We start from the raw sequence: 15,669 nt of genomic DNA, 5'->3' as shown, positions 1-15,669 counted from the left end.
CCCCAAAACATTACAAGTTGTCAACTGAGAATTGTTTATTTTTTTATTTTGATTTTTTTCTGAGATGGAGTCTTGCTCTGTCACCCAGGCTGGAGTGCAGTGGCGTGATCTTGCCTCACTACAACCTCTGCCTCCCAGGTTCAAGCAATTCTCCTGCCTCAGCCTCCTCAGTAGCTGGGATTACAGGTGCCCACCACCACACCTGGCTAATTTTGGTATTTTTAGTAGAGATGGAGTTTCACCATGTTGGCCAGGCTGGTCTCTAACTCCTGACCTTGTGATCTGCCTGCCTTGGCCTCCCAAAATTCTGGGATTACAGGTGTGAGCCAACACTCCCAGCCATTTTTAAAATTTTAATTCGTAATTTTTGTGAGTATGTTGTATGTTTATATATTTATGGAATACATAAGATATATTGGTACAGGCATGCAATATGTAATAATCACATCATGAAAAATGAGGTATACATTCTCTCAACCATTCATCTTTTGTGTTACAAACAATCCAATTATATTGTTTTAGTTATTTTAAAATGTGCAAATAAATTATTGACTATAGTCACTCTGTTGTGCTGTAAAGTACTAGGTCTTATTCATTTTTTCTAACTATTATTTTGTACACATAAACCATCCCTATTTGTCTCCACCCACTTACTATTACCCTTCTCAGGTTCTAGTAATTAACCTTCTATTCTATCTCCATGAGTTTAATTATTTTGAATTTTAGTTCCCATAAATAAGTGAGAACATGTGATGTTTGTATTTTTGTGCTTGACTTACTTCACTTAACATAATGACCTTCAGTTACATCTGTGGAGTTGCAAATGACAGGATCTCATTTTTGTATGGCTAAATACTACTCTACTGTATATAAGTACCACATTTTCATTAGCCATTCATCTATTGTTAAACACTTAGGCTGCTTCCAAAACTTGGCTATTGGGAACAGTGCTGCAAAAAACATGGGAGTGCAGATATCATTTTGATATACTGATTTATTTTCTTTTGGGTACCCAGCAGTGGGATTGCTGGATTCTATGGTAGCTCTATTTATAGTTTTTTGAGGAACCTCCAAATATTTTCCACAGTGGTTGTGTTAATTTCCATTCCCACCAACAGTAAAAAGTCTCCCTTTTCTCCACATCCTCACCAACATTTGTTATTGCCTGTCTTTTGCATAAAGCCATTTTAACAGGGGTGTATTTCTCTGATGATTAGTGATGTTGAGCACATTTCAAATGCCTGTTTACCATTTGTATGTGTTCCTTTGAAAAATGTCTATTCAAATATTTTGCCATTTTAATTGAATTACATAGATGATTAGATTAGATTAATTAGATTTTTTTCCTATAGAGTTGTTTGAACTCCTTATATATTCTGGTTATTAATCCTTTGTCAGATGGGTAGTTTGCAAACATTTTCTCCCATTATGTGGCTTGTCTCCTCATCTTTGTCATTGTATCCTTTGGTGTGCAGAAGCTTTTTAACTTGATGTGATCGCATTTGTCCATTTTTGCTTTGGTTGCCTGTGCTTGTGGGGTATTACTCAATACATTTTTGCCCAGAAAAATGTCCTGGAGAGTTTACTGAATTTTTTTTTGTAGTAATTTTATAGTTTGAGATCTTACATTTAAGACTTTAATTCATTTCGATTTAATTTTTGTATGTGGCAACATATGGTGATCTAGTTACCTTTTCATATGGCTATTCAGTTTTCCCAGAAACATTTATTGAAGTGATAGTCTTTTTCCCAGTGTATGTTCTTGAAAACTTTGTTGAATATGAGTTCAGTGTAGGTGTGTGAATTTGTTTCTAGAATCTCTATTCTGTTCCATTCGTCTATATGTCTGTTTTTATACAAGTATCATGCTGTTTTGCTTACTATAACTCCATAGTATAATTTGAAGTCAGATAGTGTGATTTCTCTAGTGTTTATTTTGCTTAGGATAGCTTTGACTATCCTGGGTCTTTTGTGTTTTCATATAAATTTTAGAATTGTTTTCTCTATTTCTGTGAAGCATGTCCTTGAAATGTTGATAGGGATTGCATTGTACCTGTAGTTTGCTTTGGGTAGTGTGGACATTTTAACAATATTGAGTCTCCCAATCCATGAACATGGGCTATCTTTGCATTTTTGGTGTACTCTTCAATTTATTTCATCAATGTTTTGTAGTGTTTATTGTAGAGATCTTTTACTACTTTGGTTAAGTTAGTTCCTGTCTATTTAATTTTATGTGAAGTTATTGTAAATGGGGTTAATTTTTTATTCAGATTGTTCACTGTTGTCATATAGAAATGCTACAGATTTTTGTATGCTGTTTTTGTATCCTGCAACTTCAGTGAATTTATCAGTTATAATAGAATTTGATGGAGTCTTTAGGTTTTTCCAAATATAAGATCATATCATCTGCAAAACAAAATTATTTGACTTATTTCTTTACAACTTGGATGACCTTTATTTCTTTCTCTAGTTTCATGGCTGGAGCTAAGACTCCTAGTATTATGTTGAGTAACAGTGATAAAGATGCACATCCTTGTCATGTTCCAGACTTTAGAAGAAACATTTTCAGTTTTTCCCCATTCAATATGATGCTAGCCATGGGTCTGTCATATATGGCTTTTATTATGTTGAGCTAAATTCATTCTCTACCTTGTTTTTTGAGGATTTTTATCATGAAGCTATGTTGAATTTTATCAAATTCTTTTTCAGCATCAATTGAAGTCAGCATATGATTTTTGTTCTTCATTCTGTTGATATTATGCATCCCATTGATCGGTTTGTATATGTTGAACCATCCTTGCATTTCTGGGATAAATCCCATTTAGTCATGATGAAAGATCTTTTTAAGGCTTTTTGCATCTATATTCATCAGAGACACTGCCCTGTAGTTTTCTTTTCTTGAGTGTCTTTGTTTGGTTTTGGTATCAGGGCAATGCTGGCTTCACAGAATGAGTTTGCAAGTATTCCCTTCTTCTCTATTTTTTAGAATAGTTTGAGTAGGATTGGTATTCATTCTTCTTTAAATGCTTGGTAGAATTCAGTAGTGAAGTTATTGGGTCCCTGGCTTTTCTTTACTGAAAGACTTTTTATTACAGCTTTAATATTTTACTTGTTATTGGTCCGTGTAGGTTTTGGATTTCTTCAATATTCAATCTTGGTTGGTTGTATATGTCTAAGAATTTATCTGCTTTCTCTATATTTTCCAATGTATTGGCATATAGTTGTCCATAGTAGACACTTATGATCGTTTGAATTTCTGTAGTATTAGTTCCAATGTCTACTTTTATATCTCTAATTTTAATTATTTATTTTATTTATTCATCTCTGATTTTATGTTCTCTCTTTATTTCTTCATTAGTTTGGCTAAAGATTTGTCAATTTTGTTTATCTTTTTTAAAAAACAATTTTTGGTTTTACTGATTTTTAATATTGGTTTCTTCACTTTAATTCCATTTATTTCTGCTTTATTATTTCTTCTAATTCTGGTTTCAGTTGACTCTTGCTTTTCTAGTTCTTTAAGATATATTGTTTGATTAAAGTTTTTCTCCTTTTTTGATGTGTAGGCACTTATAGTTATACATCTCCATTTTAGTGCCACCTTTACTGTAACCTATAGCTTTTGATATGTTGTGTTTCCATCATCATTTGTTTGAATATATATTTTTTAATTTTCTTCTTAATTACTTCATTGACCAGCTGGTCATTTAGGAGCATATTGTTTAATTTCTATGTGTTTGTATAGTTTCCAAAATTATTATTGTTATTGATCTGTGATAATACTTCATTTTTTAAATGTTTTAAGAATTGTTTTGTGAACTGATGTAAAATCTGTCCTCAAGAATGATTCATGTCCTGAAAAGAAAAAGGAGTATTCTGCAGCCATTGGATGAAGGGTTCTGTAAATATCTATTAGATCCATTTTGTCTATAGTGCAGACCCTCTTCAATGCCTCTCTCAGTGGTATGAAGTTAAAACCAGGTACTGTGATTGTTCATCTGATTTTTGGTTCTTGTGGGGCTACTTTTCTGTGAGCCCATAGTTGTTAAAATTCATGTTCTGTGGGAGGACGAATAGTGTAAGCTTCTATTCTGTCATCTTTCCCCACCTTCTGATTGAGGAATTTTGAAATGAAAGTTCCTAAAACATTTTAATTACACAGAGCAAGTTGAAATACCAAATTACTGAGAAACTGAAGACTGGCAAATCGTTAGAACTTTTTAAAACTGAAAGCGACATGAGAAAAAAAAAAAAAAGCTAAAATCTGTATTAGTTTTCTATTGTTGCTCTAACAAATATCCACAAACTTCAAGGATTAAAATAACACATACCGTCTTACAATTCTAGAGGGCAGAAGTCCAAAATCAATTCCACTGCACTAAAATGCAAGTGCAGACAGACCTGTGTTTCTTCTCTCTGCTCTAGGGGGGAAGGGAGTTTCTGACCTTTTCCAGCTTCTAGAGGCCTCCTGCATTCCATGGCTTGTGGCCTCTTCTTCCAACTTCAAAGCAAGTAGTGTGGCATTTTCTCTCCTCTCTGACTGCTGCTCCCTCATCGCAGCATCCTTCATCATATCTACAAAGTATTTTTTGCCGGTAAAGTAACATATTAATATTTACAGGTCCGGTGTTTAGGACATGAAAATATTTTCCTCTAGGTTTTCCCTAAAATACAATACATTGAAAAATAGTTATTCCAATTGATAAAAACATTAATGATATTAAATGTCCAGGTCCCAAATAGTGTCAATTTTTTTTGCTTTTATTTAAAATTTTTCTTTATTTTAATATATTATTTTTTAAAGTCATGGAATCGCTTTTGTTGCGCTGTATAAACTTTCAGCTTGACAGTGAATTGGAAGAGCATTCATATTCACATGAACATACCTTGTTTTGCTTACTATTGCTACTAATAATAAACAGTGAATGGTTGAACTAATTCCTTCACTCTTTGTGGAAAATATTAACTTCTCTGCCAGTTCTGTGCCCTGTTAAGTACTGTGGGGCCATGTGACTAGCTAAAATAATGTCAAGCCTGACACCCCCAGAGCACCCCTCATATAAGAGGATGTCTAGATTTATGTTTCTGCATTCCTTACTAGAAATCTGGAGTTTGGATATTTGAAACTTATATGTGATGACCTTAGGAATGCACAATTTCCAGCAAATGTCTTATATTTTTTATGTTATAAATCAAACGTTGGTTATTATATGTGTTTCTTTATGAGATTTGTGTATATCATGGGCCAGATCATATAACAATGCATGTTCACTCAGTTGTTTAATACTTAGAGAAATTTTAATCTGTGGGTTCACACAGCTATAACCCAAGAAATTTATCTGGAGTTACCATCTAGATTATAAGCAGAATTCTTAACTAAACAACACCTTTTACTTCCAGCTTTATATGCTATCTTAGAGGAACTTAAGTTACGCTATAGTAACAAGCACCACAGAATCAATATAGTTTAACAGGGAAGAAATATATTCCTTGTTCATATAAACCTTGTAGTGGTCTGGAAGGCAAGATGTCTGCTGCTCTGATCTAGTGGCACTTTCGTTTTACCATGTGAATTTTAATGTTATGAACTGATTATATTCCCCCCAAATTCATTTGTTGAATGAAGCACTAACTCCGAATGTGAAGGTACTTGGAGGTGGAGACTTCGGGAATAAATTAAGTTTAGAGGAGGTCATGAGTGAGAGGCCCTGTGGTGATATTAGTGTCCTTCAAGAAGAGGAGGAGACACCAGAGCTCTCTCTGTGTGTCGTGCTGTCTCACAGTGCTACATGGTGGCCATCTGTAATCAGGAAGAGAACCTTCTCCAAGGGCCCTCTCCAAGAAACAGACTATGTTGGTACCCTGGTCTCAGACTTCCCAGACTCTAGACATCTGAGAAGTTAATGTCTGCTGTTTAAGCTCTGCAGTCTATGGTATTTTGTTATAGCAGTTCAAGCAGACTAAGGCACTTTTGGTCATTTGGAGCAATGAAAAAAAAAAACATAGAGAATCGTACACTGGTGTCCCCCATCTGTTTCTGTTTAATTGACCAGACCTAACCAAAGGGCCATGCTTTGCTTAATGCAGGTAAGAAAGTAAAATACTCTGTGTGCTGACAATCCAAGGAAAACAGATATTGGGAAGCCTGGTCATGTCACCATATTTGCTCAAACTGAAAAGGTCAAAGCTAGCATCAGAGTCAAAAACTTTGATAGATACTTGAGTGATATAAAAACAGAAAACCCTGTCAAAAGGTCACTTGTGAGACTGAAAATAGCTTTTATAGAAAAGATAATACCTGTATTAGTTTCCTGTGACTGCCATAACAAATGATCACAAACTAGGTCAGAAGAGAAATTTATTATTTCGCAGTTCTGGAGGCCACAATTCTGAAAGGAAGCTGTTGATAGGACCACATTTCCTCCACCAGCTCTAGGGGAGAATTATTACTGTGTCTTCTAGGTTTTATTGGTTCCAGGTGTTCCTTGCTCTGTGGGGGCATAACTCCATTTTCCGCGTCTGTCTTCACATGGCCTTCTCTGTGTGTGTATCTTCTCTTCTGTCTCTTAGGGGGACATTTTATTGATATTAGGACCCACTCAGATAATCCAAAATTATCTCACCTGAAAATCCCTAACTTAATTACATCTTCAGGGACCCTTGTCTTAGTTTGTTCCGATTGTTATAACAAAATACTTTAGACTGGGTAATTTATAAATATTTAGAGGAAAACTTCAGCTGAGTTAAATTTAAAGGCATTTAATTGAGCAATGAATGATTCACGAATCGGGCAGCCCCCAGAACCACAGCAGATTCACAGAGGCTCCAGGGGTGCCTCGTGGTCAGAACAAATTTATAGACCAAAAAGGTAAAGTGAAGTACAGGAATCGGATGTGAGGTATGAAATAGTGAGACTGGTTATAGCTCAGCGTTTGCCTTATTTGAACACAGTCTGAACATTCAGCAGCCTATTAGTGGTTGAAATATGGCCGCTGGGATTGGCCAACACTCATCCATTGTTACAGGTGCATACTATTAAGGTAGGTTTTCAATTTTGTCTGAATATTAAGCTAGGTTACGGTTCTCCCACAATGACTCAAATATAGAAATACGGAGTGCTTCTCAGGCCATATTTAGTTTGTTTTAACATAAACAATAGAAATTTATTTCTGGTTCTGGAGACTGCAAAGTTCATGACGAAAGCATTGGGAGATTTTATGTCTGTGAACCTGTTCCTCACAGATGGAACCTTCTCAGTGCTCTCACATGGTGGAAAAAGCTGAGGGCTACTTCAAGAATCTTTTGTGAGTGTACTAATTCTGTAAGAGCTCCATCCTCATGACTCAAATCACTTCCCAAAGGCCTTACATCTTAATACTCTCACACTGCAGATTAGGTTCAAACATACGTATTTTAGGAAAATAGATTCAGACCATAGCATTCCACCTCTGGTTCCCCAAAATTCAAGTCCTTTTCATACGAAAAATGTATTCATTCCATCTCAGTAGCCCCCAAAGTCTTAACTTGTTCCAGCACAGATTCAAACGTCTAAATTCTGAAGTCTCAAGTAAATGTCATCTAAACCAGATACAGGTGAGACTCAAGGTGTGTTTATTCTGAGACAAATTGCTCTCCATCTGTGATTCTGTGAAATCAAATAGGTAAAAAGCTTCTGAAATACAATGGTGGGACAGACATAGAATCGACATTCCCATTCCAAAAGGGAGAAGTAGGAAGGAATACCACAACAACAACAACAACAACAAAGTAAACGATAAATCTTAAGGCTCCAGAATAATCTCTTTCTGATGCCCCATCTTCCAATCTTCCGGACACACTTGGGCAGGCGTTGAGCCCCCAAGGCTCTGGATGTCCCAGTCCCACCCCACATGACAGCGCTTACATATTAGAGCCACATGCTGGGCTGGAAATATGCTCTAGTGGCTCTACTGGTCTGTGGTCCGAGGGTAGGCCTGGTCCCATGGCTCTGCCAAGCACTGCCTTAGTGAAGGCTTTTTGTGGTGGCCCCACTCCTATGTCAATTCTTTGCCTGAGCCTCAAGGCTTTCCAGGGCATCCTTTGAAATCAATGTGGAGGCAGCTCTCCCTCGATGGTATTGCACTCTATGTCGTGGTGGAGATGATGTCTAGAGAACATTACCAAGGTTTATCATCTGTGCCCTCCCGAAAGGTGGCCACTGGAGCCCACACCACACCTGGGACCTCTGGAGCCATGCCTGGAATAGCTGAGCAGTGCTGTGTCAGAAAGCAGGGAGCAGAGATGAGGTAGCCTAGGACAGGAAGTGCTGAGCTCCAGTGGGCATCCTGGGCCCCTCTTTTGACCTGGTTCTTTCCCCTAGGCCTCGGCACACTGGGCCTGCAATGGGAGCAGCAGCGCTCATGATATCTGAAATACTTTTAGGGGGGTCATTCCTCCATTGCTTTGATGAAAAGCACCTGGCTTCTGCAGTTCCATGCTAACCTTATCAAATGACTGCTGGGCCACATCCTTGGTATTCTCTCCCAAACGTACCTTTCCGTTCTTTACAACATGGCCAAGCTGAGAATTTTCTAAATCTTTAAGTCCTGCTTCCCTTTTGACTATAAATTTTTATCTTCAACTTGTTTCCCTCTTCTCACATTTTACTGTATAAGTCAAGATAAGCCGTAGTCCAACCTTAACACTTTGCTTAGAGATTTCTTCCACCAGATACCCTATTTCATCAGTGTCTCTTTTCAAAAAACACTAAGCACTAAACACAAGCAGTTTCCTTACTACTTGATAAGAACTTTCGCCTTTCCTCTAGTGTTCAATAACATGTTCTGCATTTCTGTTCATGACCTCATCACAATGTCCTTTACTGTCTGTATTTCTATGAGCATTCTGCTTTTGACCACTTAGGTAATCTCTAAGAAACTTGAGGCTTTCTGTAAAGCTTTCCTTTTCTTCTGAGCCCTCACCAGAATCACCCTTTATAGTCCGCTTATGACAATAAACTTCAATACCCTTTCAGCCTCTGTACCCATTACCCAGTTCCAAAGTCACTTCCACGTTTTTAGGTATCTGTCACAGCAGCCCCGTTTCTCAGTACCAATTTCTATCTTATTCTGTTTAGGCTGCTATATCGAAGTACCATAGACTGGGTCATCTATAAACAATAGAAATTTATTCCATCTGGAGGCTGGGAAGTCCTAGATTAAGGGTCTAGTAGATTCAGTGTCTGGTAAGACACTCACAGATGGCATCTTCTTGCTGTGTTCTTCCTTGGTGTAAGGGATGGAGGAGCTCCCTTGAGCCTTTTTTAATAAGCACTTATAGACTTAATCTATTTCTGAAGTTCCCACCGCTTACTATTACCACACTAACAGGCTCAAACATAAAAATCTAGAGGCGATACCAACATTCAGATCATAGCAAACCTCTATTCCCCAATAAGGTCACATTCACAAATTCTGAGTGGAATATATATATATATATATATATATATATATTTATACACACACATACACACATATGTATATACACACGTATATTATGTATATAAAATAAGTGTGATATTTGTGTGTGGGTGTGTAGTATGTATACTGAGGGGACACCATCTAACTCACTACAGTCTACAGTCACAAAAAACAAGGACTTTTTAAACAATCTTGCATAGGACAAGCTGTGGTCATGCCACTTGCTAGCTTGCTAATCCCTGTTTTATATGAGAATTACATAGCAAATCCTCTCTTCTTTAATTGTATTTGTAGAGACTGCTGGATTGCCTGGAGCTCAAGTATCACTGTCAATCATCCATTTGACAGACACAAACCTATGATAGTCCAAATTGAGAAAGAGGTTGAGAGTATTAATAACATGATTTTAATAAACCATTTTTGAGCTCTTATTCAAAAGGCACTAGGCTAAGCATTCAGGACATAGATAAAAGTGAGAATTTATCCTCATTCTATTTTATTTTATTTTATTTTATTTTTTATTTTTTTATTATACTTTAAGTTCTAGGGTACATGTGCATAACGTGCAGGTTTGTTACATATGTATACTTGTGCCATGTTGGTGTGCTGCACCCATCAACTAGTCAGCACCCATCAATTCATCATTTATATCATGTATAACTCCCAGTGCAATCCCTCCCCCCCCCCCCCCCCCGTGATAGACCCCAGTGTGTGATGTTCCCCTTCCCGAGTCCAAGTGATCTCATTGTTCAGTTCCCACCTATGAGTGAGAACATGCGGTGTTTGGTTTTCTGTTCTTGTGATAGTTTGCTAAGAATGATGGTTTCCAGCTGCATCCATGTCCCTACAAAGGATGCAAACTCATCGTTTTTTATGGCTGCATAGTATTCCATGGTGTATATGTGCCACATTTTCTTAATCCAGTCTGTCACAGATGGACATTTGGGTTGATTCCAAGTCTTTGCTATTTTGAATAGTGCCGCAATAAACATACGTGTACATGTGTCTTTGTAGTAGAATAATTTATAATCCTTTGGGTATATACCCAGTAGTGGGATGGCTGGGTCATATGGTACATCTAGTTCTAGATCCTTGAGGAATTGCCATACTGTTTTCCATAATGGTTGAACTAGTTTACAATCCCACCAACAGTGTAAAAGTGTTCCTATTTCTCCACATCCTCTCCAACATCTGTTGTTTCCTGATTTTTTAATGATTGCCGTTCTAACTGGTGTGAGATGGTATCTCATTGTGGTTTTGATTTGCATTTCTCTGATGGCGAGTGATGATGAGCATTTTTTCATGTGTCTGTTGGCTGTATGAATGTCTTCTTTTGAGAAATGTCTGTTCATATCCTTTGCCCACTTTTCGATGGGGTTGTTTGTTTTTTTCTTGTATATTTGTTTGAGTTCTTTGTAGATTCTGGATATTAGCCCTTTGTCAGATGAGTAGATTGCAAAAATTGTCTCCCATTCTGTAGGTGGCCTGTTCACTCTGATGGTAGTTTCTTTTGCTGTGCAGAAGCTCTTTAGTTTAATTAGATCCCATTTGTCAATTTTGGCTTTTGCTGCCGTTGCTTTTGGTGTTTTAGACATGAAGTCCTTGCCCATGCCTATGTCCTGAATGGTACTACCTAGATTTTCTTCTAGGGTTTTTATGGTATTAGGTCTAACATTTAAGTCTCTAATCCACCTTGAATTAATCTTCGTATAAGGAGTAAGGAAAGGATCCAGTTTCAGCTTTCTACTTATGGCTAGCCAATTTTCCCAGCACCATTTATTAAATAGGGAATCCTTTCCCCATTTCTTGTTTGTCTCAGGTTTGTCAAAGATCAGATGGCTGTAGATGTGTGGTGTTATTTCTGAGGACTCTGTTCTGTTCCATTGATCTATATCTCTGTTTTGGTACCAGTACCATGCTGTTTTGGTTACTGTAGCCTTGTAATATAGTTTGAAGTCAGGTAGCGTGACGCCTCCAGCTTTGTCCTTTTGACTTAGGATTGCCTTGGCAATGCGGGCTCTTTTTTGGTTCCATATGAACTTTAAAGCAGTTTTTTCCAATTCTGTGAAGAAACTCATTGGTAGCTTGATGGGGATGGCATTGAATCTATAAATAACCTTGGGCAGTATGGCCATTTTCACGATATTGATTCTTCCTATCCATGAGCATGGTATGTTCTTCCATTTGTTTGTGTCCTCTTTGATTTCACTGAGCAGTGGTTTGTAGTTCTCCTTGAAGAGGTCCTTTACATCCCTTGTAAGTTGGATTCCTAGGTATTTGATTCTCTTTGAAGCAATTGTGAATGGAAGTTCATTCATGATTTGGCTCTCTGCTTGTCTGTTACTGGTGTATAAGAATGCTTGTGATTTTTGCACATTAATTTTGTATCCTGAGACTTTGCTGAAGTTGCTTATCAGCTTAAGGAGATTTTGGGCTGAGATGATGGGGTTTTCTAAATTTACAATCATGTCATCTGCAAACAGGGACAATTTGACTTCTTCTTTTCCTAACTGAATACCCTTGATTTCTTTCACTTGCCTGATTGCCCTAGCCAGAACTTCCAAGACTATGTTGAATATGAGTGGTGAGAGAGGGCATCCCTGTCTTGTGCCAGTTTTCAAAGGGAATTTTTCCAGTTTTTGCCCATTCAGTATGATATTAGCTGTGGGTTTGTCATAAATAGCTCTTATTATTTTGAGGTACGTTCCATCAATACCAAATTTATTGAGCGTTTTTAGCATGAAGGGCTGTTGAATTTTGTCAAAAGCCTTTACTGCATCTATTGAGATAATCATGTGGTTCTTGTCTTTGGTTCTGTTTATATGCTGGATTACGTTTATTGATTTGCGAATGTTGAACCAGCCTTGCATCCCAGGGATGAAGCCCACTTGATCATGGTGGATAAGCTTTTTGATGTGCTGCTGAATCCGGTTTGCCAGTATTTTATTGAGGATTTTTGCATCGATGTTCATCAGGGATATTGTTCTAAAATTCTCTTTTTTTGTTGTGTCTCTGCCAGGCTTTGGTATCAGGATGATGTTGGCCTCATAAAATGAGTTAGGGAGGATTCCCTCTTTTTCTATTGATTGGAATAGTTTCAGAAGGAATGGTACCAGCTCCTCCTTGTACCTGTGGTAGAATTCAGCTGTGAATCCATCTGGTCCTGGACTTTTTTTGGTGGGTAGGCTATTAATTATTGCCTCAATTTCACAGCCTGCTATTGGTCTATTCAGGGATTCAACTTCTTCCTGGTTTAGTCTTGGGAGAGTGCAGGTGTCCAGGAAATTATCCATTTCTTCTAGATTTTCTAGTTGATTTGCGTAGAGGTGTTTATAGTATTCTCTGATGGTAGTTTGTATTTCTGTGGGGTCGGTGGTGATATCCCCTTTATCATTTTTTATTGCATCTATTTGATTCCTCTCTCTTTTCTTCTTTATTAGTCTTGCTAGCGGTCTGTCAATTTTGTTGATCTTTTCAAAAAACCAACTCCTGGATTCATTGATTTTTTGGAGGGTTTTTTGTGTCTCTATGTCCTTCAGTTCTGCTCTGATCTTAGTTATTTCTTGCCTTCTGCTAGCTTTTGAGTGTGTTTGCTCTTGCCTCTCCAGTTCTTTTAATTGTGATGTTAGAGTGTCAATTTTAGATCTTTCCTGCTTTCTCTTGTGGGCATTTAGTGCTATAAATTTCCCTCTACACACTGCTTTAAATGTGTCCCAGAGATTCTGGTATGTTGTATCTTTGTTCTCATTGGTTTCAAAGAACATCTTTATTTCTGCTTTCATTTCGTTATGTACCCAGTAGTCATTCAGGAGCAGGTTGTTCAGTTTCCATGTAGTTGAGCGGTTTTCATTGAGTTTCTTAGTCCTGAGTTCTAGTTTGATTGCACTGTGGTCTGAGAGACAGTTTGTTATAATTTCTGTTCTTTTACATTTGCTGAGGAGTGCGTTACTTCCAATTATGTGGTCAATTTTGGAATTAGTGTGATGCGGTGCTGAGAAGAATGTATATTCTGTTGATTTGGGGTGGAGAGTTCTATAGATGTCTATTAGGTCCGCTTGGTGCAGAGATGAGTTCAATTCCTGGATATCCTTGTTAACTTTCTGTCTCGTTGATCTGTCTAATGTTGACAGTGGAGTGTTGAAGTCTCCCATTATTATTGTATGGGAGTCTAAGTCTCTTTGTTAAGTCTCTAAGGACTTGCTTAATGAATCTGGGTGCTCCTGTATTGGGTGCATATATATTTAGGAGAGTTAGCTCTTCCTGTTGAATTGATCCCTTTACCATTATGTAATGGCCTTCTTTGTCTCTTTTGATCTTTGATGGTTTAAAGTCTGTTTTATCAGAGACTAGGATTGCAACCCCTGCTTTTTTTTGTTCTCCATTTGCTTGGTAGATCTTTCTCCATCCCTTTATTTTGAGCCTATGTATGTCTCTGCATGTGAGATGGGTCTCCTGAATACAGCAGACTGATGGGTCTTGACTCTTTATCCAGTTTGCCAGTCTGTGTCTTTTAATTGGAGCATTTAGTCCCTTAACATTTAAGGTTAATATTGTTATGTGTGAACTTGATCCTGCCATTATGATATTAACTGGTTATTTTGCTTGTTAGTTGATGCAGTTTCTTCCTAGCCTCGATGGTCTTTCCATTTTGGCATGTTTTTGCAATGGCTGGTACTGGTTGTTCCTTTCCATGTTTAGGGGTTCCTTCAGGGTCTCTTGTAAGGCAGGCCTGGTGGTGACAAAATCTCTAAGCATTTGCTTATCTGTAAAGGATTTTATTTCTCCTTCACTGATGAAACTTAGTTTGGCTGGATATGAAATTCTGGGTTGAAAATTGTTTTCTTTAAGAACGTTGAATATTGGCCCCCACTCTCTTCTGGCTTGTAGAGTTTCTGCCGAGAGATCTGCTGTTAGTCTGATGGGCTTCCCTTTGTGTGTAACCCGACCTTTCTCTCTGGCTGCCCTTAAGATTTTTTCCTTCATTTCATCTTTGGTAAATCTGGCAATTATGTGTCTTGGAGTTGCTCTTCTGGAGGAGTATCTTTGTGGCATTCTCTGTATTTCCTGAATTTGAATGTTAGCCTGCCCTACTAGGTAGGGGAAGTTCTCCTGGATGATATCCTGAAGAGTGTTTTCCAACTTGGTTCCATTTTCCCCCTCACTTTCAGGCACCCCAATCAGACGTAGATTTGGTCTTTTTACATAATCCCATACTTCTTGCAGGCTTTGTTCATTTCTTTTTCTTCTTTTTTCTTTTGGTTTCTCTTCTCGCTTCATTTCATTCATTGGATCCTCAATCGCTGATACTCTTTCTTCCAGTTGATCGAGTCGGTTACTGAAGCTTGTGCATTTGTCACGTATTTCTCGTGTCATGGTTTTCATCTCTGTCATTTTGTTTATGACCTTCTCTGCATTAATTAATCTAGCTGTCAATTCTTCCACTCTTTTTTCAAGATTTTTAGTTTCTTTGCGCTGGGTACGTAATTCCTCCTTTAGCTCTGAGAAGTTTGATGGACTGAAGCCTTCTTCTCTCATCTCGTCCAAGTCATTCTCTGACCAGCTTTGATCCATTGCTGGCGATGGTCTGCGCTCTTTTGCAGGGGGAGATGCACTCTTATTTTTTGAATTTCCAGCTTTTCTGCCCTGCTTTTTCCCCATCTTTGTGGTTTTATCTGTCTCTGGTCTTTGATGATGGTGACGTACTGATGGGGTTTTGGTATAGGTGTCCTTCCTGTTTGATAGTTTTCCTTCTGACAGTCAGGACCCTCAGCTGTAGGTCTGTTGGAGATTGCTTGAGGTCCACTCCAGACCCTGTTTGCCTGGGTATCAGCAGCAGAGGTTGCAGAAGATAGAATATTGCTGAACAGCGAGTGTACTGTCTGATTCTTACTTTGGAAGCTTCCTCTCAGGGGTGTACTCCACCCTGTGAGGTGTGGGGTGTCAGACTGCCTCTAGTGGGGGATGTCTCCCAGTTAGGCTACTCAGGGGTCAGGGACCCACTTGAGCAGTCTGCCGTTCTCAGATCTCAACCTCCGTGTTGGGAGATCCACTGCTCTCTTCAAAGCTGTCAGACAGAGTCGTTTGCATCTGCAGAGGTTCTGCTGCCTTTTTGTTGTTGTTGTTGTTGTTTTTTTTTAGCTGTGCCCTGTCCCCAGAGGTGGAGTCTACAGAGACAGGCAGGTCTCCTTGAGCTGCTGTGAGCTCCACCCAGTTC

The sequence above is a fragment of the Rhinopithecus roxellana genome, chromosome 3 (genome assembly GCF_007565055.1).
Source record: "Rhinopithecus roxellana isolate Shanxi Qingling chromosome 3, ASM756505v1, whole genome shotgun sequence".
Classification (NCBI taxonomy): domain Eukaryota; kingdom Metazoa; phylum Chordata; class Mammalia; order Primates; family Cercopithecidae; genus Rhinopithecus; species Rhinopithecus roxellana.
Note: the sequence above shows the minus strand (reverse complement) of the source record.